Source organism: Nyctereutes procyonoides, unplaced genomic scaffold (assembly GCF_905146905.1).
Source record: "Nyctereutes procyonoides isolate TBG_1078 unplaced genomic scaffold, NYPRO_anot_genome, whole genome shotgun sequence".
In the NCBI taxonomy this organism is placed as follows: domain Eukaryota; kingdom Metazoa; phylum Chordata; class Mammalia; order Carnivora; family Canidae; genus Nyctereutes; species Nyctereutes procyonoides.
The window spans coordinates 29,696,149-29,711,060 of NW_026575024.1; the positions used below are offsets into that span (position 1 = coordinate 29,696,149).

The 14,912-nt window shown below is 40.8% G+C and overlaps 1 protein-coding gene across 4 annotated transcripts in view; it reads right to left on the reverse strand.

Moving 5' to 3' along the window:
• UBOX5 (U-box domain containing 5) overlaps nt 1-14,912 on the reverse strand; it is a 40,357-nt gene that overhangs the window by 12,282 nt on the left and 13,163 nt on the right. The gene's annotated exons all lie outside the window — the stretch shown is intronic.

Below are 14,912 nucleotides of genomic sequence, written 5' to 3' on the forward strand. Positions count from 1 at the left end.
AATTATCTGAGGACCCAACTCAGTTGTAAATGGCAGCGTGAAATGAAGTTGCCCAGAAGTGACCACCCTGAGGACCACCCTGCCTTTTGCCTTTCACCCTGGCTCAGTTCTCACCAGACACCTGTTCCCATGTTCGGACTGGAGAGGTGACCAGGATGAGGGCAAGCCAAAGGGCTTCCAACCTTCAGCTATCTCGTAACTTTAAAAAATCCCTCTTAGACACCTGAGAGGGGAGAATCTGACTGTCCCTCCAATTGGCTTGACAATTTTCAAGGTTTAATCTGCACTTTGTCTCAGCCAACACAAACAACTCCTAGTGAGTTATGACACAAGGACCCTCTAGTAGCAAAACACAACTCCAGCTAGAAAGGCACATACAACTCTGGCTAGAGGAGATCCCCACGGGTTTTATTCAGTTTTAATCATACTAACTGGTTAGCCTTCAAGTGGATACTAATACCCTTAGTTTGCAGATGAAGACACTGTGGCTTAAAGAGAGTAAAGCCAGCTTCTTTTTTTTTTTTTTTAAAGATTTTTTTTATTTATTCAGAGAGAGTGAGAGACAGAGGCAGAGGGAGAAGCAGGCTCCACGCAGGGAGCCCGATGTGGGACTCGATCCCGAGTCTCCAGGGTCACGCCCTGGGCCAAAGGCGGCACCAAACCACCGAGCCACCACCGGGGCTGCCCATAAAGCCAGCTTCTAAACCTTCCAAACCATTCTGGTTACTATCTACCTGGATACTATTTATCTTGAAGGATTTACCAGGAACTTACCTTTTTTCAAAGATTTTTAAAATTTATTTGAGACAAAGGAGAGACAAAGGAGAGAATACTCAAGTGGAGGGGCAGGAGAGAAGAAGAGAATCTTTAAGCAGATTCCTCAAGGAGCATGTACATCATGAACACTATCTAAAAATCATTATGGAACAAAATAGAGTAAAATTAACAAACCATTCTTTTTGGTAAACATTTAGTCTGCTGGCAACTTTTTACTATTATAATATTAAGATAAAAATCTTGGGCACCTGAGTGGCTCAGTCAATTAAGTGTCTCCCTTTGGCTCAGGTCATGATCCCAGGTTCCTAGGATGGAGCCCAGCTCAGCAGGAAGTCTACTTATCCCTGTCCCACTGCCTCAACAACCCCCCAACCCACTCATGCTCTCTTAATCACTTTCTCAAATAAATAAAATCTTTAAAAAAAAGATATAACAATTTTAAGTCAATTTTTTAAAAAAGATTTTATTCATTTATTCATGAGAGACAGAGAAAGTAGAGACATAGGTAGAGGGAGAAGCAGGCTCCCCACGGGGAGCCTGATGTGGAACTTGATCCCAAGACCCAGGGAACCAACCTGAGCCAAAGGCAGATGCTTAACCACTGAGCCACCCAGGTGCCCCAAGTCGATTTTTGTCTTAGTACAATTTTGACTTTTTTCTTAAGATATCCAACATATTTCTTGTTAAGGTGGCTATTTATTAATAGGATCCTTTTATCCCATTAATTTTTCTAACCAGTTTTGCTATATAGAGGAAACTTTTTCACTTGTGTACCTATGATGTGTTCAGTTGTCTTATTAACCCAATTGATTTTAATAGATTTTCAGGGTTTTTTTTTGCGGGGGGGGGGGGTTCTATAATCTCAATAATAATTAGAGTCTCTTTCTCAAAATGGTAATCCTTCTCTCATCTTACATCATTAGCTAGAACTTCCAGAATTATATGAAATAATAATAGAGTTGCCATACTTGTTTTGTTCCATTAGAAAATGCTTCCAGTGTATCATCTTTGAAATAATGCTAATTGAAATATTCTTTTTATGTTAATAAAGCATTCTAACTTTCAGAGTTTTTTTTTGAAAATCAGGGATATGCTTTGAATTGATTTTCTCTATATATTGAGTTTTATTATTTTTCTTATCTGACAGACTAATGAGAGATAGCACATGTTTCTAATTTTAAACCATCCTTTTATTCCTAGGATAGGCTCTATTTGGTTGTGGGAGATTGTTCTTCAAATGTTTTTCAAATTCTACTGAATTTGATTGCTCATATCTAATTTTAGATGAGATATTATTGCACATTCATATAACATTTATAAGCCCCATGCTAGGCACTGGAATATAGAGATAAAAATGAAAGGGTCAGGTGGTGAAACTATTCTGTATGATATTGTAATGGTAGGTAGATATGTGACATTAGGTATTTGTCAAAATCCACAGAATCAACAACACAGTGATCCTTGATGTAAATTATGAACTTCAGTTAATAATAATGTATTAAGAGGATCCCTGGGTGGCTCAGTGGATTAGCGTCTGCCTTCGGCCCAGGGCGTGATCCTGGCGTCCCGGGGTTGAGTCCCTGCATGGGGCTCCCTGCATGGAGCCTGCTTCTGCCTCTGCCTTTGTCTCTGCCTCTCTCTCTCTCTGTCTCCCATGAATAAATAAATAAAATCTTTAAAATAATAATAATAATGTATTAATATTGGCTCACCCATTATAACAAATGTACCACACTAATGCAAGATGTTAGTAATAGAAGAAATGACATGCAAGCAAGAGAAAGTATATGAGAATTCTTCATATTATCTGCTCACTTTCTCTGTAAACCGGAAACCATTCTAAAAAATAAAGGTTTTTTTTTTTTTCATTTTAAATCTTTTTTTTTTTTTAACATTTTATTTAAGTAATCTCCACGCTCAATGCAGGGCTTGAACTCACATGCCCAAGATCAATAGTCACTTGCTCTACCAATTGAGCCAGCCAGGTGCCCCTAAAAAAAAAAGCCTATTAATAATAAGAATGGGAAAAAAAAAAAAGAATGGGGAGAAAAGTGACTGAAACAAATAAAAAACTGGAGACCAAATTGAAACAAATGAGTGTGCCATGTAAATGACAGACTATTTTAAAACACATTACAAATGATAGTATCTGTTTCTTTGACAAATCGTGATATCCAAGCACTATAGGATTCTATAGACTCTGGTTGCCATCAAGGTCTTTCTGTGATCTTATCACCTCTGATTCCAACACCCCTGATCTTTTAAGGTCAAGTTCCTCCTGCCTTAATGCTTAATCCGGAAAAAAAGAATGGTTCAACATATGAAAATGCAGACAGCCTCACCCAGGAAGACTCTCCTCAGCCCTGCCTGAGAAATGGCCGTTTACCTGAACTCTTGCAAATACTTACAGTACTTACTTATACATTTACTCTAGTAAATATGTACAAATGAGAGCTTCTTTTCCAAATTTGGCATCTAAGTAAAAGAGAGACTGCATCTGAGTATCAATTGAAGGCCATGGATCATGGCTAAAGTGCCCTGCAGTTCAGACAAGTAGCCTGGAGCCAGATAATTAAAGCATTAAAAGACAACAAGATAATACAGGTTTATAAACAGATAAGACACAAGTCAATTTGCATTACAAAGATTTTTTTTCCTTTTTAAAACAAAATATTTCAGATAAAAAAGAATATAGTAAACACTCCTATATCCACTACCTAGATTTAGCAGATATAAACACTGCCACATTTGCTTCTCATTTCAGTATTAAGGACAAAACCAACAAAAATCATCACTATTCCCATTTCCTTTCCTTTTTTACCAAGAGGTGAACTCTAATCTGAAGTTGGTGTCTCTCATTCAAATCAGTATTGGTAAGTGTGTATCTATAAACAATATGCAGTAGTCTTATGTATATTTTTTAAGATTTTATTTATTTATCTGAGAGAGAGAGAGAGAGAGAGGCAGAGACACAGGCAGAAGGGGAAGCAGGCTCCATGCAGGGAGCCCAATGCGGGACTTGATCCCAGGACTCCAGAATCATGCCCTTGGCCAAAGGCAGGCGCTAAACCACTGAGCCACCCAGGGATCCCCCAGTCTTACGTATTTTTAATGTACCTTAAGGATATACCATGCACATCATCTTACAACTGGCTTTTCAATTCAGCATTATCATTCTAAGGTTTTCAATTCAGCATTATCATTCTATCATTATCATGTTTAAATGTGGGTATCTGGTTTATTCATTTGAAATTTTTCGTAGTATTTTTTTTTCAAATTTTATTTATTTGAGACACACACAGAGAGAGAGAACATTAGTGGCAGGAGAGGGGCAGAAGGAGAGGAAGAGCAAGAAGCAGGCTCCCCATTCAGTAGGGAGTCTGATGCAGGGCTTGATCCCAGGACCTCAGGATCATGACCTGAGCAGAAGGCAGATGCTCAACCAACTAAGGTACCCAGGTGCCCCCTTCGTAGTATTCAGTTACATGACTAAAACAGTTTATTTTTTCATTGCTGTTTTATGTACGTTTATAATTTTTTACTATGAAAAAAATGCTGTAATAAATATTCTCTACAAGTTTTCTTGTGAAAAAAAAAAGAAGAAAAGGAAAAGAAAAAATAAATGAAATGAAATGGTCTTGTCCTCAAGTCTTGAGGCATGATGGACCTCTTTTCAACAGTGACTATGGAATATAAGTTTGTAACAGAGCTTTCTGCAAATGACTTTCAGTGTAGGAAAGGATGGCCTAAGTGAATGTTATCAATTTGTGGTTTTGAAATCAAGTTATGGGTTGAAGAAAAGAAATATTAACTGGAAGAGAAGATAAAATATCGAAGTGCATATAATATGGAAAACATATGAAATTTTTTCTTAGGATTTCAAGTAATCGCTACACCCAACATGGGCCTTGAACTCACAACCTCGAGATCGAGTAGTATGTTCCACCAACTGAACCAGCCAGGAGCCCCTATTTTATGAAACTTTTGCTTTAGTTTTATACAAATACATATAAGAAATTGTATACTAGGTTCAATATAAAATTTCTTAATGTGGCTCCTCATGAGAAAAATGGATAAACACTGGCCAAAAGTATACCCAGAATTTAGGGAAGAATTCACAGGAGTAATGTTTGAACTGGAGACAACAAAGAACATGTCTGACCTCATGGACAACTCTGAAATGGGACAGTTACTACATACTAATGAACAATGGACAATATGCACTTGACATGGGAGTCAGGAGGCAGAACAGGAGCAGAGGAAGGACACTAAGACAGGAACCAGTAACAGCCAAAGCACAGAGATGGGACAGTGATGTTGGTTTAGGAAATGCTGAATATACCACTTAGCTTCTTAGAAGGGGAGGAGGAGGCAGGGCCAGAAAAGCAGATGCAGTCAGATGAGGAAGGCAGTGAATCTTACACCAAGGGGCTTCAGGCTACTTTACCTGTGGTCTGAGGTAGTATTTTTCTCCCAAACTGCAGATCAAGAATCAAGAACTCACATTACTGAGACATACCAGAATTTTTTGTTTTTTAATGAAGTAGAATAGAGTCGGAGGGCACCATACGTAAGGATGGGCAGTGTTTTGTGAAACTTTTGTTTCAGTATAATTGAAACTATATTTCTAGGGTACCTGGGTGGCTTTGTTGATTAAGGTCCAAAGCTTGGTCTAGGCTCAGGTCAGGATCTCAGAGTCCTGGGACTCCATACTCAGCAGGGAGTCTGCTCATGGTTTCTCTCTCCCTCTCCCTCTGCCCCTCACTCTCCTCTCATGTGCATGCATGCTTTCTCTAAAATAAATACTTTTTTTTTTTAAAAGGGAACTATATTTCTATTATTCTGATTTTTAAAGTAATCTCTACACCCCACATGGGGCTCAAACTCACAGCCCCCAAATCAAGAGTCACATGCTCTATCACATGAAACAGCACCATTAGTCTGGGTTTTGATGTAAAAAGCATGTCTTTCTTTCATTTTTGTATATTTTTTAAATTGGAGTTCAATTTGCCAATATATAGCATAACACCCAGTGCTCATCCCGTCAAGTGCCCCCCCCCCCCCAGTGCCTGTCACCCAGTCACCCCATCCCCCCCGCCCACCTCCCCTTCCACTACCCCTTGTTCGTTTCCCAGAGTTAGGAGTCTCTCATGTTCAGTCACCCTCTCTGATATTTCCCACTCATTTTCTCTCCTTTCCCCTTTAATCCCTTTCACTATTATAAAAAGCATTTCTTACTGAGGACTGTGATTTAAAAAAAAAGTTTGAAAGCTACTGGACAGAAGGAAGTCACAGAAGGCTTATAACCAGGGAAAGAAATGACACTAATGAAAAGCCTGCCATTAACCTCCTAGATGACAAAGCAATTCTGAACCACTTAGAGGCAATTCACCCTTCAAGGAGTTCCCACTATCTTTTTGTTCTACATGAGGGGCTATCTTTGCAAATGGCTTCCTGAAGGCATCAAAGTATACAGTACCAAGAAATACACTAGCAATCTCAGTTTCTCCCTGGGCATTTTCTTCCTTTAATATTTTTCTTTTTGAGGTAAAGGTGTCTAAAGAGGAAGAAGGAGGAAAATGAACTATGTATAACATATTATTGTCTCTCAAAGGTACCTTCTTCAAGGAAAGAAAATTTTTTAAAGTAAACTATCTCCGATGTGGGGTTCAAACTCATGATCTTGAGATTAAGAGTCGTGTTCTCTACCAACTGAGCCAGCCAGCCAGCCTGAAAAAATATTTTACTTTTCAAGATTTTAATTAGACTTTTTATTTTGGCAGCCCTGGTGGCGTAGCGGTTTATCGCCGCCTGCAGCCCAGGGCATGATCCTGGAGACCCTGGATGGAGTCCCACGTCGGGCTCTCTGTATGATGCCAGTTCTCTCTCTGCCTGTGTCTCTGCCTCTCTCTCTATCTCTATGAATAAATAAATAAAATCTTTTAAAAAAAATAAACTTTTTATTTTAAGATCATTGTAGATTGGGATCCCTGGGTGGCGCAGCGGTTTGGCGCCTGCCTTTGGCCCAGGGCGCGATCCTGGAGACCCGGGATCGAATCCCACATCGGGCTCCCGGTGCATGGAGCCTGCTTCTCCCTCTGCCTGTGTCTCTGCCTCTCTCTCTCTCTGTGTGACTATCATAAATTAATTAATTAATTAATTAAAAAAAAAGATCATTGTAGATTCATGTGCAGCTGTAAGAAACAATGCAGAGATCCCATGTACCCTTTAACCAGTGTTGGTTACCAGTAACCACACTTTAACCAGTAATTGCATAGCTACAACACAGTGTGTCACAAGCAGGAAGCTGACAATGACACAATCCATGATCTTACTCAATTTCCCAAGTTTACATGTACTTAGTTAGGCATGTGCGCCTATATGGATTCAGTTCTATGCAATGTTAATACATGTAGAGACGTGTAATCACCACCACAGTCAAGACAGAGAACAGTTCCATCACAAGGATCCCTAGTATTGTCCTCTAAGAAGCCTTTTATTTTATTTTAAAGATTTTTTTTTAAGATTATTTATTTATTCAGAGAGAGAGAGAGAGATGGAGAGAGAGAGAGAGAGAGAGAGAGAGAGAGAGAGGCAGAGACACGCAGAGGGAGAAGCAGGCTCCATGCAGGGGGCCTGACGTGGGACTCGATCCCGGGTCTCCAGGATCACACCCTGGGCTGAAGGCGGTGCTAAACTGCTGAGCCACCGGGGCTGCCATAAAGATTTTATTTTTAAGTATTCTCTACATCCAATGTGGGATTTGAACTTACAATCTCAAGATCAAGAGTCACATGTTCTACTCACTGAGCCCCTAAATTCAACTCTATTATCACAGAAGTCTTAAAGTTCTTTACCCAGAACCTAAGGCCAGAGCTAGGTTCCTGAGGCCAACTCAAGAGTCCAGGGAATCCGTCTACCCACCTTGTGTCACTTCAGTGACACATTTATTCTTGGTATACCTGATACTTAAATGATAGATATGACTATGTAGAAAAACTGTAAAAGTATATATAAAATTTAAAAAAGAACACAAAATAGTATAAGTATTATGATCACATATCTGTTAAAAATCTATATCTAAGGGTGTGCCTCGGTGGCTCAGTTGATTGAATGTCTGACTCTGATTTCAGCTCAGGTCACGATCTCAGGGTCCTGGGATCAGACCCATGTGGGGCTCTACTCCAAGCTGGGAGTCTGCTTGAGGATACTCTCTCCTCTCCCTCTGCCCGTCTCCTCCTAAATAAATAAATCTCTTTAAAAATCTATCATATAGGGATCCCTGGGTGGCGCAGCAGTTTAGCGCCTGCCTTTGGCCCAGGGCACGATCCTGGAGACCCGGGATCGAATCCTACATCGGGCTCCCGGTGCATGGAGCCTGCTTCTCCCTCTGCCTGTGTCTCTGCCTCTCTCTCTCTCTGTGACTATCATAAATAAATTTAAAAAAAAGAATTGTAAAAAAAAAATCTATCATATACATGAATAGTTTGGGAGCAATGGTGCCCATGCAGAAATTTAAAATAGGCAACAGATTTAGAGTGATGGGCCACACTGTTTTTCCTTTTGTGTGTTTAAAGTACATGTAAGTAGTTAAACAATCGGGCTAGGTTCCTGGGGTTGCAGGATGATACCAGAGAGGACTGAGCGTATAGATATAATGCTCTAAAAAAAAAAATGCTCAGAGTATTTCTTGCACTGACAGTTCCTACAGGTCTGGATGGCCAGATAGGGACAGACCTTTCTCCTTTGCCTCCCTGTATGCAGGCTGAATAAGGGAAAGTTCAAGGGAAGGGTTGAGAAGGGATACAGAGGTAGGGTGATCAATCTTCTGGTCTATCCAGGATTGAGGGTTTTTCCAGAATGTGGAACTTTCTGTGCTAATACCAGAAAAGTCCCAGGCAAACTGGAATAAGTTGGTCATCTTTTCTGGAAGGTTTCTATCTGTGCTTCCTTGTAGCTTGAAGCAGCTAAGTAAGCCTTTTTGTGGTTGAGGATCCAGAACATGGGGGTAAGGAGTGTGGGGGGATGATTTAGAAGAGAATAAGGTGACCATGACACTTTCTGAACACCTGAGCATCCATTTTCCTTTGGCCTAAAAAGAAGTTGCCACAGCTGAGTTATACAACCGGATTTCTGAGTCTCACAAAAATGTAATGGCAAGTAATTCTGGCAGATACACATATTTTAAAGACTAGGCTCAAACAGGTTACAGAGGAAAAAAAAGAAGAAAAGATTACCTGTCAAATAAGAGAAAAGCATTTAACCTCAAAGAGTGGGTGGAATACCAATGCACTGAGCAATTTTATAAATTGGGCACTTCAGCTTTTAAAGAAGAACAATACTTCTTATAATTTCTAAATTGAGTTACTTGTCCATCCATGAAAAAAATGTGACTTGTGTTCATTTTTCTTCGAGCTGGTTAAAATGAAAGACAGCTGTCCTAGCACATCCCACAGAGTCATCCATCATGAGAGGTGCACAGAAGACCAGAACAGAGGTGTGCACCCAGAAGCAACTTGCAATCCTATATAGTTGGAGCCCATTTACCCTTCAATGGCCTAATATGTGCAAGGCTCTCTGCTAGGCACAGGTAGACACAATTTTTACTCTTAAGAAATCATAGGCTTGGGGTGCCTGGGTGGCTCAGTGGGTTAAGCATCTGCCTTTGGCTCAAGTCATGATCCCAGGGTCCTGGGATGGAGCCCCACATCAGGTTCCTTGCTCAGTGGGGGGGCTCCTTCTCCCTCTCCCTTTGATCCTACCCCTCTTCTCATGCTTGCTCTCTCTCCCTAATAAATAAATAAAATCTTAAAAAAAAAAAAACCCGCATAAACTCAAATCAAGGCACAAATGGGTCTCTTAATTTTAAGAGACTCACAGTCTCAAAACAAAGAGATAAAGGATTTTGTTGTTTGTTTTTTTAAAGATTTTATTTATTCATGATAGACATAGGGAGAGAGAGAGAGAGAAAGAGACACAGGCAGAGGGAGAAGCAGGTTCCATGCAGGGAGCCCAACGTGGGACTCGATCCTGGGACCCCAGGACCATGCCCTGGGCCAAAGGCAGGTGCTGAACTGCTGAGCCACCCAGGGATCCCCTAAACTAAGGGTTCTTTTTTTTTTTTTTTTTTTTAAATTTTTTTTATTTATTTATGATAGTCATCATACACAGAGAGAGAGAGAGAGAGAGAGAGAGAGAGACAGAGGCAGAGACATAGGCAGAGGGAGAAGCAGGCTCCATGCACCGGGAGCCCGACATGGGATTCGATCCCGGGTCTCCAGGATCACGCCCTGGGCCAAAGGCAGGCGCCAAACCGCTGCGCCACCCAGGGATCCCTAAACTAAGGGTTCTAATACCATTTACTCACCACCTTAATAGTAGAGTCAGCAAAATTCTATGGGACGCCAGGTGGAGTAGCCATGTTCTTCATATATAAATGTGACCATTGGACCTTATTCCATCTGTTCTCACCTCTCTCCTGAATGCTTATCTCTGACTACTGCTGGACCCTCCTCAACATGTAAGTCTCTTCTGCCCTCAACAGCCTCCTCAAAAAAACCTTGCCTTGGTGCTGAGTTTTTCTTAGTGTTGCCAACTTGGCAAATAAAAATAAAAACTGCCCACTTAAATCTGGAAATCAGATGAACAATAGATTTTTTTCTTTAAGAATGTCCTATGGAGCAGCCCCGGTGGCTTAGCAGTTTAGTGCCGCCTTCAGCCCAGGGTGTGATCCTGGAGACCCAGGATCGAGTCCCAGCATGGAGCCTGCTTCTCCCTCTGCCTGTCTCTCTCTCTCTCTCTGTATCTCAAATAAATAAATAAATAATAAATAAATAAATAATAAATAAATAAATAATAAATCTTTTTTAAAATTTTATTTATTTATTAATGTGAGACACACACGGAGGGGGAGAGAGAGAGAGACAGAGAGACAGAGACACAGGCAGAGGGAGAAGCAGGCTCCATGCAGGGAGCCTGATGTGGGACTCGATCCCGGGTCTCCAGGACCACGCCCCAGGCTGCAGGCGGCGCTAAACCAGAGCCACCAGGGCTGCCCTAAATAAATAAATCTTAAAAAAAAAAAAAAAAAAAAGAATGTCCTATGTACTATCTATGACATATGCTAAAAAATTATTTATTGCACATTCAGAAAACTAAGAACAGAAAGGAACTTCCTTAACATGATAAGGGTATTCATGCAAAACCCACAGCTAATATATTCAATGGTGAAAGACTGAAAGAATCCTCCAGAAGATCGGAACAAGAGAAGGATGCCCACTTTTACCACTTCTATTCAATTTCATATAAGAAGCTCTAGCCAGAGAAAGTAGGCAAGAAAAAGAAATAAAAACGTCTCCAAAGCAGAAAGAAAGAAGGAAAACTACCTTTATCCACAAATTATATGATCCTGTATATAGAAAATTCTAAAGAATCAACACATACACAAAAACTCTTATAGCTCATAAAAGAATTAGGCAAAAATGCAGGACAAATCATTCATATTTCTAACCACTTGTAACAAGCAATTCATAGAGATGTTAAAACATGGGTGCCTGGGTGGTTCAGTTGGTTAAGTGTCTGTCTTTAGCTCAGGTCATGATCCCACAGTCCTAGGACCGAGCCCCACATCTGGTTGCCTGTTTAGTGGGGAGCTTGCTTCTCCCTTGCCCTCTGCCTGCTGCTTCTTGCCTGTGTTCTCTCTCACTCTCTCTTCCCCAGTCAAATAAATAAAATCTTAAAAAAATAAAAGAAAAAAAGTGAAAATAAAAATTCCATTTATAGTAGCATTAAAAATAAAAATACTGGGATGCCTGGGTGGCTCAGTAGTTGAGCGTCTGCCTTAGGCCCAGGGTGTGATCCTGGAGTCCTGGGACTGAGTCCCACATCGGACTCCCTGCAGGGAGCCTGCCTCTCTCTCTCTCTCTCTCTGTGTCTCTCATGAATAAGTAAATAAAATCTTTAAAAAAAAATAAAAATACTAATGAATAAATGTAACTATGGGAGAGCAAGAATTATACACCAAAAACTATAAAATGCTGCTGAAGGGGATCCCTGGGTGGCTCAGCAGTTTAGCACCTGCCTTTGGCACAGGGTGTAATCCTGGAGTCCCTGGATCGAGTCCCACATCGGGCTCCTTGCATGGAGCCTGCTTCTCCCTCTGACTGTGTCTCTGCCTCTCTCTCTCTCTGTGTCTCTCATGAATAAATAAATTAAATCTTTAAAATAAAAAAAAATAAAATGCTGCTGAAAAAAATTTTAAAAAGACCTAAATAAATAGAAAGACATCTCCTGTTCATGGATTAAAGACTCAGTATTGTTAAGATTGAAAGATGCTTAGGAAAAAAAAAAAAAAAGAAAGATGCTAAGGGTGCCAGTTGGTGCAGTGAATAGAGCATGCAACTCTTGATCACAGGGTCATGAGTTCAAGCCCCACACGGGGTGTGGAGTCTACTTAAAAAGAGAGACGGAGAAAGAAAAGAAAGATACTAAGCACTATTAGTCATCAGGGAAATATGAATCAAAACCACAATGAGATACCACTTCACACTCATTAGAACAGCTATTTAAAACACACACACACACACACACACACACACACACACACACACAAAATAACAAGTGTTAGCAAAGATGTGGAGAAAGTGGAACCCTAATACATTGCTGTTAGAAACGTAAAATGGTATTGCCACTGTGGAAAAGTCTGGCAGTTCTTCAGTAGGTTAAATATCAAATTAACATATAACCCAACAATTTCATTTGTAGGTATATATCCAGAGTACTAGAAACAGGCATTCAAAAAAATATGCCACATGAATGTTCATAACAGCACCAGTCACAATAGTCAAAAAAGTGGAAAAATGCAGTGTCAATCAACTGATGAATGGATAAACAATATAGGGTATGTCCAAACAGTGGACTATTATTCAGCTACACGTAATGATGTTCTGGCACATGCATAACATGGGTGAATTTTAGTAACATTATACTAAGTATAAGAAGCCACATACTGTAGGATTCCACTTTTTGGAAATATCTAGAATAGGTAAATCCACAGAAATGGAAAGCAGATAGATAGTTGCCAGGGTCTGGGGAGAGGGGTACACGTGGAATCTTTGCTAAATGGGCATGGAGTTTTTTTGGGGGGTGAAAAAAAATGTTCTTGAACTAGACAGTGCTGATTGGTTGCACATCATCAATGTACTGTCACTGAATTACACACTTGAAAAAAATGGCCAATTTTATCCGTATTTTACCACAAAACATTATTACTTATCTGAAATTCAATTTTTTTTAAGATTTTATTTATTCATGACAGAGAGGCAGAGACACAGGCAGAAGGAGAAGCAGGCTTCACGCAAAGAGCCCAATGTGGGACTCAATCCTGGGACTCCAGGATCACGCACTGAGCCGAAGGCAGGCCCTAAACGGCTGAGCCACCCAGGTGTCCCCAAAATTCAAATTTAACCAGGCATTCTGTATTATTTTTTTTTTAAAGGTGGGGTACATTTTTTTTATTTATTTATGATAGTCACAGAGAGAGAGAGAGGCAGAGACACAGGCAGAGGGAGAAGCAGGCTCCATGCACCGGGAGCCCGACGTGGGATTTGATCCCGGGTCTCCAGGATTGCACCCTGGGCCAAAGGCAGGCCGCTAAACCGCTGCGCCACCCAGGGATCCCGGCATTCTGTATTATATTGGCAATCCTACTCCCACTCTGTATCCTGCTCAAGGTTTCCCTTCTCTTCAAAGATTCTCAAGGAATTGCCTCAACATTTGCAACCCATTCCTTAATTCTCAATATTCAACAGGTGTGCAGTCTGGTTTTTGCTCTGACAATCCAATTCAAACTGCTATTGTTAATGTCATCAGTGATGACCAAGTTGCAAATTTACTGGAGATTTTTGGTTCTTGCCCTCACTGCTCTCTCCCTAGCAACTGACATGGTGCAAATCCTCTCCTTTCCTATTGGCTTCTGTGCAATGAAAGGTTAACTCAGCAGGTTTGGCGGCATGGGGGGGGGGGGGTTGAAACCCTGCACATTCCCAAAAAACTGGCCCTTTACTAGCTCCTTGGAGATCATCTCTAAGCCCTTGGAATATCCTTCCTGTTAAGACTGTCTGCATACATCTGAGACCTTGAGCTGCATCAGACAGCTTACACTACCAATGTGAATTATGGTGGGGGCTTGGGCATGTCAGTTGGACCTCTGAAGGGGGTGGGGACTGAATAACTAAGGCCAGCCACGTGGGCACTCCATGCCTACATGACTCTCCCCCCCCCCCCATAAAAACCCTGCACAGGCTCAGGTGAGCTACCCTGATTAGTAATATGGATAAATGTTGGCAAATATCACTGTTGGGATGAAATTAAGACCTACCCATGTGACTGCACTGGAAAAGGACAACTGAAAGCTTGTACCTGGTCTCTCCTAAACTCTGCATTATGTGTCTTTTTCCTTTGCTGATTTGAATCTGTATCCTTTCACTGTAATAAACCATAACTGTGAGTATAACAGCTTTTACAAGTTCTGTGAATCCTTTTTGTGAGGGTAGCTTGAGGACCCTTGACAAACTTGTATGTTACCATTTTCCCTAAGTGTAGTTATTTCTTCTTTTTTTATCTTTATCACTGGGTCCCCTTCGCTTTGCTCTCCCTATAAATGCTGGTATTCTATTCTTGGTTATCTTTTCTTCCCTGATCCCCAAACTGCAATAACATCCTATCCACCTGTCCAGGCGATTTCACTCACTTGTGGTTCTGACTGCCACCTGCCCAGATCCCCATCTGAGACCTCAGCCTGGCTATTTCTGCCTGGAAGCTCATCTTAGCATGACCAGGTGAGATTAACTAACCCTCTACCCAAACACCTTTCCTGCTTTGGTTCCAATTTTAGTTGCTGACTCCATATCAATGTGGTCAGCACTAAAATCCCCATTCCCTAATCCAACCAATTAGCAAGTCTTGCCTTTCTCCTTCCAATCACCTCTGAAACTCAGACTTTCCATTCCCATAGTTCTGGCCCTCATTATGTCTCACCTGAGCTCTTATACTCATTTGTGAAATATTCTCCCTAATACATCTCATATACCCTTCCTCAATCTCATTCTATCCTTTTTACCTAACAGTTCTAAAAC